Below are 15,055 nucleotides of genomic sequence, written 5' to 3' on the forward strand. Positions count from 1 at the left end.
ACTTTTTATTTTTATTATGTTATTCCACTTGTGCATATGAACTGAGCCAATTCCTTTCATGGTCATCCATATTTTAACATATGAAGTGGATATAAACTTTATTGAAATCAATATTTTATCATTCATATGCTTGAGTTATTGCATTTAAGATATTGTCCAAAAATTACATGAGGTGTCGTTTTTGGACAGAGATTCTCAATTTGTAGTATCATGTTGTTATCATAATCCTATTATTGGTTAATGGGTTTTGGTATTGTGAAGGTATGGTATTCTAAGAGTTTACATGTTGAATGTATTCTTTGTTATGTTTTGTCAGTTCTAGAGATCATGGACCTTATTAAAAGTGATCTTATAGCCCATAATGGGTATCTGATGTATTTCTTTTAGATTATTCAGCCCAAAAAGAAAGTGTTGATCTTTTTAGCATATTCATAAATTTGATGGAGTATATATGTTAAAGGTTTGATAAGTTTGTTTGAGTCATTTACGTGACACCCTCCATGGGCTTTATGGATTGTCAATTATTTTTCATTATAGTATTTTGAGTCAAGGTAGACTCTTATTATGAGAATGTACTATGTTTGGTTGATGATCACCTCTAGCCATAGTTTTGGTATGGCGGAAAAATATTTATATATTCTATATAGTGATGACGGAAAAATAGTCAGTCATGATTGACGGAAAAATAGTCAGTCATGATTGAGGTTAGACTGGACTTGATATCAGTTAGAACCATATGACGTCATTACTTGAGACATTCAAGTGGACCAATTGTTAGACCACATGGTCTTGGTATGCCAATGATAATATATTGATGCAATCATTTTATTAAATGTTATTTTTCTTGCATCATTTTCATTGATAATATGCTCAATGGAATTTTTGGATCTTATTGATATATTTTATTAGTAATCTCATATGATCTGTCCAAGTTTATGTTGTCCATTTTTAGCATGACAAACCTAGTAGTCTAATACATTAAATATATATTAGCTTTTCATTACAAGTGGTATTGGAAGTATCAAAGTTAATGATGGGTCATGTTAAGTATCATTTTTGATAAATGATCATTGTTGGTTATGTTATTGGATTTACCATTGGATTTTTGTGTATGAATTGAGGAGGTTTGTTCGGTTGAACCCAATTTTTGTTCATCTAGTGAATCAATAGAAGATTTGACATGAAATATGTCTTGATGCAAATGACTTTAGTGTTAAGCCGGAAATTGATCATATTCGTTAATAAAACATCCAATTGACTTGTTGAAATTTAGTATTCATAACTTTATGGACTTCCAATGCCAGTTAAGTTCTTTTATTGATGTTGAAAATGAGTTAATCGACATGTTACTAAATTAACAAAATGACTTTGGACGTCAGGCAAAGGTTGGAAACCAATGCAATCTTAGAAAGTTTTAAGGGCTTAGTTATTATGGTTGTTCAAGCCAAATGAGCCTGATGATCAGATGTTTGTAACAATCTTGTGGATCTTTTATAGCATGCTTAAAGATTTATTTTTGTACATTTGCATGGAATCCTTTATGGTCCGAGATCTGAAATTGATAATATGTAATTGAAGATGCTTGGGATTTTGAATTACTTAATATATGCTTTATGCATTATATGATCATGTTGTTGGCATATAGAACTATGATTTCGGAAAATCCCAACATCATGGAGTGTTTTTTCATGCATGGATTTATGTTATTGCATAATGAGATTGTACCTTATGAACTAAGGGCAGGCAGGACGACAAACTTAGAAAATCTAAGTAAGTGGGGATTAGTAGCTCATGTACTAATACATGTGCCATATAGGAATAAGTTGGATTCTAAAACGATCAGATGCAAGTTCATATGATATCCTGAAGGATCAAAGAGATTAGGTTCTATCACTATGAAAAAGGGGTAACTAAGAGTCGTGAAGCGGAATTTTTAGAGAAACTAGAAGAGGAACCGCAGTAGGAGGATATAGAACCCCTACATGTCATTGACGATGACTAAGACCCTTAAGAGGAACCAAGAATTTTTCGATCAAAGAATCCAAGCTCTTGAAGATCAAGTTGATCATCAAGGACAAGACTCGGAACCTAAGGTAAGTGGGAGTAAAAGAACGAGAGTACCCCCAACTTATTTAGATGACTATTACCTTTATTTATGTCAAATCATCTTTTCATACAATTGACACGGATGTGGAAGTAGTAGTCGATCCCGTAACCTACAGTGAAGCGATGAAATCGCGAGAATCAGGTGAATGATGGAATGCCATGTAGGAGGAAATTATTTCTATCACAAAGAATCAAGTATAAAAACTTATGACCTACAAAAGGTAGAAATTTCATAATTTGCAAATGTGAGTTTATTGATAAATTCAAAGCCTGGTTAGTTGCGAAAGGATATGCACAAAAGGTAGAAATAGACTACTAGGATATTTATTTGTCAGTAGTGAAATTTGCCTCTATTAGATTGTTTTGGACACTTGTTGAACATCTAGATTTATAGTTGTTCTAGATGGATGTCAAAACTGCTTTTCTCAATGGTGAATTGGAAGAAATTGTACATATATGGGACAAACTGAAAGTTTTTCAGGGAATGGGACAAGAAAATATTGTATGTTGGTATATACTTTGTATGGATTACAACTGCCCTAATGTTCATGGTATTTAAATGATTCTTTAATTAGGATTCATAGTTGACAAATTGGACAACTGTGTATATATTTTGAAGAGTGGGAGTGATTTTTTCTATTCTCCCATTGTATGTTGGTGATATACTGTTGGCTGAAAATGACCTGGATATGTTGAAGAAAACCAAGTACAAACTCAGTAACCAATTTGAAATGAAGAATATGGGGGAAGCATCCTATATTCTAGGAATTCAAATTAGTAGAGATAGAACACAACGTAGATTGTGTTTGAGTAAAAAAAAAAATTGTTGAAAAGATTCGGGATGCAGAATAGCAATCCCTTATTAACTCCAATTATATTGGGAAAGACTTTATCAAAAAGTCAAGGTCCTCAAGAAAGACAGGAAAAGTTGAATGCACCTTATGCTCAGGTAGTAGATAGTTTGATGTACGTCATATTGTGTATACGACCGAATATGACCTATCCAATTGGTTTGGTAAGTAGATACCAAAGTAATCCTAGATCTGTCCATTGGGAAGTAGTAAAAAGGATTATGAAGTACATCAAAGGAAATAGACATTTGAAATTGTGTTCTCAAGTGGAAAAGCTTGAGGTTATTGGACTCCGATGATGACTTTGGAGGTGATAGAGATGACTCTAAGTTCAACTCTGGTTATGTGTTTATATATGGAGGTGCAGTAGTTTCTTGAGGTAGCAAGAAACAAGGGTGTGTTTCTAGGCATACACTGAAAGCTGAGCACGTTGCTTGTAATATGACAGGTACTCATGCAGTCTGGATAAGATGATTGTTAAATGAATTTGGGTTGGATCTTGTAAATGGACCAGTGGAAATGAATGAATTTGGGTTGAATCTTGTAGATGGATCAGTGGAAATATTCTATAATAATCAAGCGGCAATAAGCTTGATACACAGTGGTTCAAATAGCTTGAAGGGAAAGCATATAGAAATATAGTACCACTATATTCGAGATATAGTAGAAAATGTGAAATTAAAGTAACCTATATACCTACGAGCGATACTGGGCCGATCCCTCACAAAAGGAATTCGTGCGGAAGCTTATGTTAAGCATGTAAATTTAATCGGACTTAGGGTTATCTAAGTCTGGAATTGAAACTAAATGTTTGAAATATTTTATATATATGTAGGACTTAGAAACAGTCTGAATTTAGAATTTGAACTATATGTTCGGAATATATATTGGATTTAGAACAGTCGAAGTCTGGAATTGGAACTGAATGTTCCTTGTCATGACAATCAAAATTTTATGAATATTGTTTATGGAAATGGGAATGAAAATGGTTCCTGGAAATGTCATGATGAATGTTCCCAAAAATGGGAACTTGAAATGTGAAAGTAATTCCTGGAAATTGGGAATGTAAATGGAATTTTTTTTTTTTTTTTTTTTTTTGACCAATGTTCTTGAGAATGGGAACGAAAATGAAAATATCATTATAAATGTTCTTGGAAACTGGGAAACGTGAATGGAATTTTTCATAATGTTAGTTCTTAAAAATGAGAACGAAAAATGTGAATTCGGCCAAAATGGCCAAGTGGGAGATGTTGGTGACATGGCATACGGCCTCATCACGGAACTACAGTAACGGTCACAAGAGTGACCGTAACAGAAAGAGAGATTTCAGGGGCGATTCCGGTGATTGAAAAAGACCCGTTGTTTAACGGATCTTGGGATTCTATAAAAAGAGTAACAGTAGAGTTGGAAAGTAACATGAAGTTGATCAACAAGTTGGAGCCCTGAAAACTCTTGATCGGTCTCCTTCGTCCCTTCTCCCATCATTGGCTCTACATATATAACCATCTAGACTTGGAGATATCAGACAAGGCATACTTATTATTGTTTGCATAATCTCATCTTCAAATACTGGAGAAAGCATAACCTTGTTGTTCTCCAAAGAGACTCTTCTTTTAGTGGGTCAAAATAATCGTCTAAAAGACTAGCATTAGATGAGGTGTAGAGCTCTTGACAGTAGTGGATCCAGTGCATAGCACACTGGTTGCAGCCTCTACTTGTAAAGCAAGCACCACGAGTGTGGAAGGTCTAAGGATCAACTCCTGTCACATGTGTCCCCCCGCTCTCTAGTGTGCTTGAGTAAAGTCCCATTGGGTAGTTCCTTAGAAAAAAAAAAAAAAGGGTAGAGCTCTTGACAGTGAACTTGAATGCAATGTTTGCTCGATCTATAAGAGAAAGACTTGTAATTGAAAGAATATAGGAAACTAAGCATGCCTAACGTGGATAAACGGAAAATCTAGTATTAGCATCTCCTTCTCTGATCCACTTAATTTGAGCTTTTTGTTCCCATAATTTTTCATATTGGATGAAAAGCTTTTTGAGCTTATTGGAATTTATTATTGTTAAGTTTCAAAATAGTCTTTCCCCCTTCCCCCCTCCCCTCCCCCTCCCCCCTCCCCCTTTTTTTTCTTTGGTGTACTTATGGAGATGTATTGAATTGAAGAGCATTAGTAAATGAACCTCTTTAAAAATAGTCTCACATTGGTTCTAACAAATGGGAGGAGAAGTTTATAAGTATTCAGAACTTGTAAGGAACATAGGGTTCTAGAAGGAATTCTCTCTACTCTCATGTTTTGGGTTATGTATAGGGTGCTTTCAAATGAGCGCACGACGGGCTCCGTGGCCAAGGTCAAGGTGGGTACGGGTGTGGTATCTATTCTATCTTTTTATATGTTGTTTTGTTTCAAAATTCAGTTTTGAAACACAACATACATATAGACACACCAACCCCTACACACTCTATGCAACATATAACTAATACATGTATGCCAGAATTTGTACGTTATATACAGGGATTACTGATGAGCACATTTATGTGTGAAATCTAGGATAGTAAAACATGCATTTTACATATTTAGAATGGAGCTACCTTGGGTTTTATTCTCTTTTTGTAGGTTTTGTATTTTCAAGGTCTTAAAGATTATCGGGCACTATATCTTCAATTTTACACGTAAAGAGGTCCTATTTCTTTTCATGGTTGCGAAGATGACGAAATTCTGAGCAAGATGGACGTGTTCAATTAAAAGTACACATTCGTTTGGTCACCCGTACAAATGATTAAACTTTTCGGGTCAGAAAAAGAATAATGGATCAGAACTGAACCGAGATGCAGAACCAGCCCGTTTGCAATTGTCCCAGAGGTACAAGGAATACTCCAAATGCCAACAAGGATTGATGGACCACATCCTTAAGTGATTAAAAATTTTTTTTTGGTAACAACAACTACCTAGCGTAGTTGGTGAGCTATGGTGTACAAAATTCTCTTGCTCACTAAGAGGTCTCAAGTTCGAATCTTATGGTTGTTTTTTTTAGAAGATTTTGTTGAAGATTTCCTGCTTTTCACTCACTTAAAGCACTAAGGGCATGGAGGGGATTTCCACATCAAATTAGAAGCAAGGAAAATCGTGGAAGCAAGAAGAAAAAAATAAAAAAAAGGAAAGGAAAATCGTGGAAGCAAGAAGAGAAGAAAAAAAAAAGGAAAGAAAAAAAAGGGAGAACCAAAGATTGTCCAAATCTTCTCTCTCCTCCACATCATCATCCACCAAAAGATTGTCCAAATCACATAAAGCAAGAAGGAAGAAAATCGTCCCTAGGAGAGAGAAAAAGAAGAAAAATAAATTAGAAAAAGAAAGGAAAGAAAATAAGAAAAAAATTATAGGAAATTTATTTCTCTCTTCTCTCTCCTCCACCTTAGCACTTTTGGACTCAAAAGATCTCACAATCAATTGTGGGTTTCTCCCTTTTAGGAAAGAGAAAATTGTTACTCTACCTCCCTCATTCCCTATAAATACAATTCATGTAAGAGGAGGGGAGACAATTCATTCTTCTTCTAGTTTTTTTTAGTTGCTCTCTCTCTCCCTTTCTCACTCTTTAGTTTTAGTTCTTCTCTATTTTTTCTTTAATCACTTTTGTAATAGTTTTTTTTATGACAAGTAATGCAAGCACTCTTTTATTTTTATTCAGCCTTTTTATGTTTATGATTTATGCAATTGAGTTGTAATTTTTTAAGTTATAGTTCTAGGCTTAGATCTAGGTGACAAGATCACGAGCCGTGGAGCAATTTTTTTTTTCAAGTTCAAGCATTGATTCAAGTAAGTAGGCTCCTTCAGTAGTCTTCTCTCCCCCCTCTCATTCCCTCTTCTGACTACCATTTCTTTCTTAATTTAGGATTTTTATTTTCAGTCGTTACATTATTGTTATCCCTTTCCCCCAAGGTTCATGGCTAGTGTATGTGTTGGCTTTGCCCCTCCTAGCCATAGAACCATCAATTTATTGTTTTTATTTTAATTGTCTCCCTTTCCCTAAAGCCAAGTAGAGAAACCCTTGTAAGAGTGACTCTCTGGTCAAGTAGGGAAGCTCATATTATGATGCATCCCTCGGGCTAAGTAGAGAAACCTACTTGTGAGTCTCTCTCTAGCTTTATCCCCTTTATTTTACTTTTTTTTTATTTCAGCATTTTTTCCTTTTATTTATTTATTTTTGTTTTTTAATTGCGTGGGTTGTTTATTTTCAGTTATTTATTTATTTATTTAATTTTAATTGCGTGGCTTGCGTCTTTAAATTCTTAGATGACGAATGGTTAGGACGTTATTTTAGATACATATGTTTAGGACGGTAATTAGAATTAGATCACAACCATTAATCGGTTCACTTTCGCATTATTAAAAGAAATAAAAAAATAAAGTGGCTGCTCTCCCTGTTTTCGACCCGTAGCTACACTGATCCGTACGCTTGCGGTTACATTTTAAATCTCAAACAAGTTTTTGGCGCCGTTGCCGGGGAGACAGTTCCATGTTATTTTTCACTTTCTTTTGGTAAATCGGAGTGCTTTGTTTGCTTTGTTTTATATTTTTCCTTTTCTTTTATTGAATTCCTGAGAAGAACAACTTGCAATAATAGTTGTATCAGTGGAGGTCGCCATGCCTCACAGTATGATAAAGACAGGTTTCGCCCTGTAGCAGTACCTCAGGAATTGACCTGAGCAACCCCGGATCCCTGCCGGTAAGCTCCCAAAAAGCAAAAAAAATAAAAAAATAAAAAAATAAAAAAATAAAAAAAAAATCAAAAAAATCATCAAAAAGTTTTGCTATCCATTCTTTTGTGCTTGTCTTACTTTAGTTGTAGAAAGTTTTTCTGTTGCATGAGTGTTAAGTGGGTACGTAATACTAAGAATCAGTTAGAAAGAAAAGATCCAACAAGTAGTGACCCTATACGTTTGCTCTCTTTAAAACCCTTCAATATGGGAGACCAACAGCAAAACCCTTCACCTAAATCTCTGAAAGATAGGTTCTACCCTGCTAGAACAGTCCAACCTTCCTGTATAGTTCTACCACAAGCCCAGGGCAATAATTTTGAACTCAAATCTCAATACATCACTATGTTGCCCCACTTCCATGGGTGGACCTCTGAGGATGCATACCTATTTCTAAGGGAATTTGAAGAGGTATGTGTTCTAATTAAGATCCAACAGCTTTCTGATGATGCTGTTAAGCTTAGGTTTATCACTTTTGCATTGAAAGACCAAGCTAAGAAGTGGTTGTATGGGTTACCCACAAATTCCATAACCTCATGGGAACAGTTCACAGTTGTCTTCCTTAAGAAGTTTTTCCCAACTCACAAGACCAATAAGCTTAGAAGTGATATCCTTCAGTTTAGGCAAAAGCCTAGTGAGTCATTTTCCAAACTTATGGAGAGATTCAAGGATCTACTCCAAGAATGCCCTCACCATGGCCTAGACCTATGGCATTTATGTCAAATAATTTATGAGGGTATTGATTACCCAACTAAACAAATGATAGAGTCTATGTGCCCTGAGGGATTCACATCTTTTACAGATGAAGGAAAGGTATGGGAATTCTTACTTGACTTAGCTGACAAAACCCGTGAGTGGGAATCAACCCAAGAGAGTGAAAGAACTATAGGAGGAAAAGGATATTTTGTGGATGGGATAGTAGCCAAGGAAGCCCATTTGGATAGCCTAGAGGATTGAGGCTATTGTTCCTAGAGAGCCATCATCAGTCAATTTGGTTAAGATTTGTGCTTGGTGCCAGTCCCCTGGACATGTCATAGAAGAATGCCCTAACACTTCTGGGGGCACTTCTAATGATAGTGTTAATGTCTTATACCAGAATAATCCATATAGTAACACATACAATCCAGGATGGAGAAATCACCCAAATTTCTCTTGGAATCAGGGCAACCAAGCAGGACCTTCCAATTTCTATAATCAAGGTCAACCTGGACCCCAAAGGCCTCCCTTTGCACAACAATCTTTTTCTCAAAATACTTTTCCTAGGTCAAATGTAGGACCTCAGACGAGTTTTCCTAGGGCCCCTCTTCTATCATCTTATCAGCAACCCCCTGGGTTTACCAACACTGGAGAGGCAAGTAGAATAAGTGACTAGGAAAAAAATATGGCCCTCCTCATGACAAGCCATCAAAATCTTATGAGAGAACTTACCCAAGTTGTCTCAATTATGTGTGAGAGGGAGAAGGGAACTTTACCCAGTCAACCAGAGCCTAACCCTAGGCATCATCAGCCTGTTAGTTTACAAGGACCAACTAATGCACCACTGAATATAGTACAAGGTCAGACCCAACAAGGGCCCTCTAACCAATGTAATGTTGTTTATGCCCTTAGGAGTGGTAGAGAGTACCAACAAAGTGTTTCTAAATCTTCCCCATCTATTACTCCTGTTAACTCTTCTTCAGTTGAGGACACAAATGTGCCTCTTGTTCCAGGTTCGTCTGATGAACCTAAAGATTTTTCTGAAACTAAAGATGATTTGGTTGAGGAAACCAAAAATGATTCTTCTGAACAGGGGCAAATCCCTAACAGTCTTTATGTTCATCCTGTCCCATTTCCTAATCGCTTGGTAAACAAAAAGAAGACTGCTTCCATGGACAAAATTTTAGAAGTCTTCAAAAAGGTAGAAGTAAACATCCCTCTTTTGGATGCCATATCCCAGATCCCCGCCTATGCAAAGGTACTGAAAGATTTGTGTACTCACAAACGTATCACTAGTGTACCCAAAAAGGCGTTCTTGGCAGGTAACATTAGTTCCATAATTACTCAGCCTATAGCAGCCAAGTATAAGGATCCAGGGAGCCCTACCATATCTTGTGTCATAGGCAACACCTATATTGAGCATGCCTTACTTGACCTTGGCGCAAGTGTGAATCTTTTACCTTACCATGTGTACAAGCAACTAGGATTGGGAGAATTGAAAGCCACTGGAACTACTCTTCAGTTGGCAGATAGGTCTGTTAAGATTCCTAAAGGGATGGTTGAGGTTGTCTTACTAAAGGTGGGGGAATTTATTTTCCCTGTTGATTTCATTGTGTTAGATACTAAGCCCTTCTCAACCAAGGATGAGATCCCAATAATTCTAGGAAGACCATTCTTGGCTACCAGTAATGCATTAATCAATTGCCGGAATGGTTTCCTAAGATTATCTTTTGGTAACCAAACTGTTGAGTTTAACATGTTTAGGATTGGCAAGCAACCACATATGGAAGAAGAGATCAATATGCTTAATTTAGTTACCAACTTTGATATTGATTTTGATTCAGAATTCCAAGAGTGTATGGATGAGTTGGATGATGATAGTGAAAATTTCTTTTCTGAAGTCTTAAGTCTTCACACACTTGTGGAGCCCTTAGGACCCCTTTCCAATTCCATTCCCAAACCTTCCATAGTTGAGCCCCCTAAGCTAGATCTTAAGGAGTTGCCATCTAATTTGAGATATGCTTTCCTAGGGCCTGACCAAACTCTTCCTGTAATAATTTCTTCAAATTTGACTTCTAGCCAGGAGGAGGAGTTACTTAAAGTGTTAAAAGATAATAAGGAAGCCCTAGGTTGGACCATGGCTGATATCAAGGGTATAAGCCCTTCTATTGTGCAACATCATATACATCTTATGGAGGATTCCAAACCATCCACGGAACCCCAAAGAAGAGCTAACCCAGTGATGATGGAAGCTATTGAGAAAGAGATCCTAAAGTGCTTGGATCATGGAATAATTTATCCTATTTCTGACAGCCAATGGGTAAGCCCAGTTCACGTAGTGCCTAAGAAGTCTGGTATGACTGTAGTTCTTAATGCCAATAATGAGTTGATCCCTACCCGTGTCCAAACAGGATGGCGAGTGTGCATAGACTACAGGAAGTTAAATGCGGCAACCTGGAAGGACCACTTCCCATTGTCATTCATTGACCAGATGTTAGAGAGGTTAGCTGGACATGAATACTATTGTTTTCTTGATGGATATTCTGGCTATAACCAAATCCCAATTGCATTAGAGGACCAACATAAGACCACTTTTACATGCCCATATGGAACATTTGCTTACAGGCGTATGCCCTTTGGGCTTTGCAATGCCCCTACTACGTTCCAACGATGCATGATGAGCATTTTTTCTGACATGGTCGAAAAATTCTTAGAAGTATTTATGGATGACTTTTCAATTCATGGGAATTCCTATTCTGGATGTCTTCATCATCTTTCCCTAGTTTTGAAAAGGTGCATATCTAAGAATTTAGTTTTGAATTGGGAGAAATGTCATTTTATGGTTAAATCTGGTATTGTTTTAGGCCATGTAATATCCAAGGAGGGAATTAAGGTAGATAGAGCCAGAGTGGATTTAATTGATAATTTACCACCTCCTCAATCTGTTAAGGATGTTCGGTCTTTTCTAGGGCATGCAGGCTTCTACAGAAGGTTTATTAAGAACTTTAGTCATTTAGCCCGACCTCTCACCTCATTACTTGTCAAAGATCAGACTTTTGAGTTTTTCAAAGAGTGCCTAGAATCCTTCAAGCAACTTAAGAAGGAGTTGACCAATGCACCATTGTTCAACCACCTATTTGGACTGAACCTTTTGAACTGATGTGTGATGCTTCAGATTTTGCCATAGGAGCAGTTTTAGGTCAAAGGATTAATAAGTTACCCACTGTCATTTACTATGATAGTAGGACCTTAAATGATGCACAACTCAATTATACAACCACTGAAAAATAATTTTTAGCTGTTGTGTTTGCATTAGAAAAGTTTCGGTCTTACTTAGTTGGCTCACATGTGGTGGTGTATACTGATCATTCTGCCCTCAGATACCTAGTTCAGAAGAAGGATGCCAAAGCCCGTCTCATTAGGTGGGTTTTACTTTTGCAAGAGTTTGATTTAGAAATTAGGGATAAGAAAGGAGTTGAAAACCTAGTTGCAGACCATTTATCCCGGCTTCCCAATTCCTTGACTGTTGATTCTCCAGTCAACGAGAACTTTCCAGATGAACAATTATTTGCAATGTCCAGTGAACCATGGTTTGCCGACATTGTCAACTTCTTAGTTTCAGGTGTGACTCCGGATCACTGGTCCACTCAAGATAAGTATAGGTTTCATTACCAAGTTAAGCATTTTTTCTGGGATGATCCTTATTTGTTTAAGATATGTCCGGATCAGATTATCTGACGATGTGTTCCTGATCATGAGCAACATTCTATTCTCTCTTTTTGTCATGATCATGCATGTGGTGGACACTTTGGACCTAAGAAGACTGCCGCAAAGGTTCTCCAATGCGGATTTTATTGGCCCACTCTTTTTAGAGATGCTTTTGATTTTTGCAAGGCTTGCCCTGCCTGCCAGTCTTTTGGCCGTATCAATAAAAGGAACATGATGCCCCTCAACCCTATTTTGGTAGTTGAGATCTTTGATGTATGGGGCATCGATTTTATGGGAACATTCCCTAATTCTTTTGGGAATTTGTACATACTTTTGGCCGTTGATTATGTTTCTAAATGGATAGAGGCCATACCTTGTAAAACTAATGACCACAAAGTGGTGGTCCAGTTTCTCAAAGAGAACATTTTTTCCCGCTTTGGTGCACCACGTGCAATAATTAGTGATAGGGGTACTCATTTTTGTAATCGGCCTTTTGAGGCCTTAATAAAAAAGTATGGTATCACCCATAGTTATCTACCCCTTATCACCCCCAAACTAGTGGCCAAGTAAAGGTGTCTAATAGGCAAATCAAACAAATCTTGGAGAAAACTGTTAATCCCAACCGTAAGGATTGGTCCCTTAGGCTCATTGATGCCCTATGAGCCCATCGGACTGCATTCAAGACCGACCTTGGTCCGTCTCCCTATCATTTGGTGTATAGGAAAGCTTGTCACTTACCAGTTGAATTGGAGCATAAGGCCTTTTGGGCCATCAAGAAGCTCAACTTTGATTTGTTTGATACGGGAATTCATTGTAGGCTCCAACAATCTGAGTCAGAGGAACTTAGGAATGATGCTTATGAAAGTTCTAGGATTTACAAGGAAAATACCAAAGCTTTCTATGATAAGCACATTCTGCGTAAATCTTTTGTAATTGGTTATAAGGTCTTATTGTATAACTCTCGATTGCATCTTTTCCCTGGTAATCTTAGATCCCGATGGGATGGCCCCTTTATTGTCCATAATATATATCCCCACAGGGCTATGGAGATTCTGAATCCAGGAACATGGGTAATTTTGAAGGTTATGGTTAGTGTTTGAAATCGTTCCTTGAGTTTCCTACTACTGGTAGTGAAGAGGTCATGGATCTCCATGAATCTCTTTACACTGATGACTAACTTTTAATCAGGTATGACCCCTTGCATTGTCTTTGCTTTTAATTCTTTCCATACATTGAGGACATTGCATGAATAAGTGTGGGGGAGGGAAACCAGTTTTTGCTTTTTTCCCTTTGTTTTGTTTGTTTTTCTTTTTATTTTTGAGCTTGCTAAGGATGAAGTCCTACTTTGGCTTTTGGCTAATGATCATACCATTCGGTTGCTTGATGTATGAAAATAAAAGTTTTGATTAAGATACCCATTTTGAACGTATAAAAAACCTATTGAGAAGAAAGAAACAAGCCTGTGTCTTGAGACGGGACTTTCTTTTGAAAAATAAGAGACCCCTGTTTTATGGTGATGGACCATATGTAAGTTTTTGGGTTCCTTGTACTTTTGATTTGGAGTTGAGACCTTCTTTTTAATTTAGCATGGGTTGACAAATGCACAATTTTAAATGAAATGTGAAATGTGGTATAAAGAAGAATAAGAGTTGATTCCCTTGGAACTAGACAGGGCATTGCGCCTCAGGAAGCGTGGTGTCTTGATCAAAATTCCTTGGGAGGAAACTTCTGAAGTAACTCTAGCATCACTACCTTTGTGGGCATATGCAAAAAGCGAAGCTACATAGTAACTTGGGTGTCTGGTGTTTGCTCCACCATGTCATTCAAGCCAAAAGTAGTGGAGTAGAATAGAGTTTATTATTCTAAAAAAAAAAAATGTGCAAATGTCATTATTGCTTGGTAACATGTTTGGTCAAAAACACTCCAACGCCTTAGTCATTGGTTCCCTATTTCTTCACAAGTGGTTTTGCCTTAAGATAAGGATGTTTTGGAAGAAACGAGGTGAGTTCCAAATTAAGAAATATGCTAGTGCCTGGAATTGATAAAGGGTAATAAAAGTTCAAGTGTGGGGGTCCCTTGTAAGAGAAATTATCTTTGCTCCGGATCGGTATGAGCCTTACCTTTAGCCAAAGTTGGGATTTATTTATTCTGAATTTTGGGTGTATATTCACTGCAAACACCCACGAGACACAACTCGTCCACTAGGGGTGACCTAGGGGTTTAAAGGCTTGTTGCACAAGCTAAGTGCAACCATGATTCCTACGAAAGTGAGTTAGGTTTTTTATCTTTATTCTTTTTCTTTTTGTTTTGCTCGAGGACTAACAAAGTCTAAGTGTGGGAGAATTCTTATGAGCACATTTATGTGTGAAATCTAGGGTAGTAAAACATGCATTTTACATATTTAGAATGGAGCTACCTTGGGTTTTATTCCCTTTTTGCAGGTTTTGTATTTACAAGGCCTTAAGGATTACCGGACACTATATCTTCAATTTTACACGTAAAGAGGTCCTATTTCTTTTCATGGTTACTAAGAGTACGAAATTCTGAGCAAGATGGACGTGTTCAATTAAAAGTACACATTCATTTGGTCACCCGTACAAATGATTATTCTTTTCGGGTCAGAAAAAGAATAATGGATCAGAACTGAACCGAGATGCAGAACCAGTCCGTTTGCAATTGTCCCAGAGGTACAAGGAATACTCCAAATGCCAACAAGGATCGATGGACCACATCATTAAGTGATTAAAGATTTGTTTTTGGTAACAACAACTACCTAGCTTAGTTGGTGAGCTATGGTGTACAAAATTCCCTTGCTCACCAAGAGGTCTCAAGTTCCGAATCTCATGGTTGTTTTTTTTAGAGAATTTGTTGAAGATTTCCTGCTTTTCACTCACTTAAAGCACTAAGGGCATGGAGGGGATTTTCACATCAAATTAGAAGCAAG

At 37.1% G+C, this 15,055-nt stretch overlaps 1 non-coding gene across 1 annotated transcript; it reads right to left on the minus strand.

The window, feature by feature from the left end:
• Positions 1-8,301: 8,301 nt before the first annotated feature.
• Positions 8,302-8,408, minus strand: LOC122066744. Its single transcript, XR_006136443.1, has one exon. It is a non-coding gene; the product is annotated as a small nucleolar RNA R71 (small nucleolar RNA).
• Between the last annotated feature and the right edge of the window lie 6,647 nt (positions 8,409-15,055).

This window comes from Macadamia integrifolia, unplaced genomic scaffold (assembly GCF_013358625.1).
Source record: "Macadamia integrifolia cultivar HAES 741 unplaced genomic scaffold, SCU_Mint_v3 scaffold2553, whole genome shotgun sequence".
In the NCBI taxonomy this organism is placed as follows: Eukaryota; Viridiplantae; Streptophyta; class Magnoliopsida; order Proteales; family Proteaceae; genus Macadamia; species Macadamia integrifolia.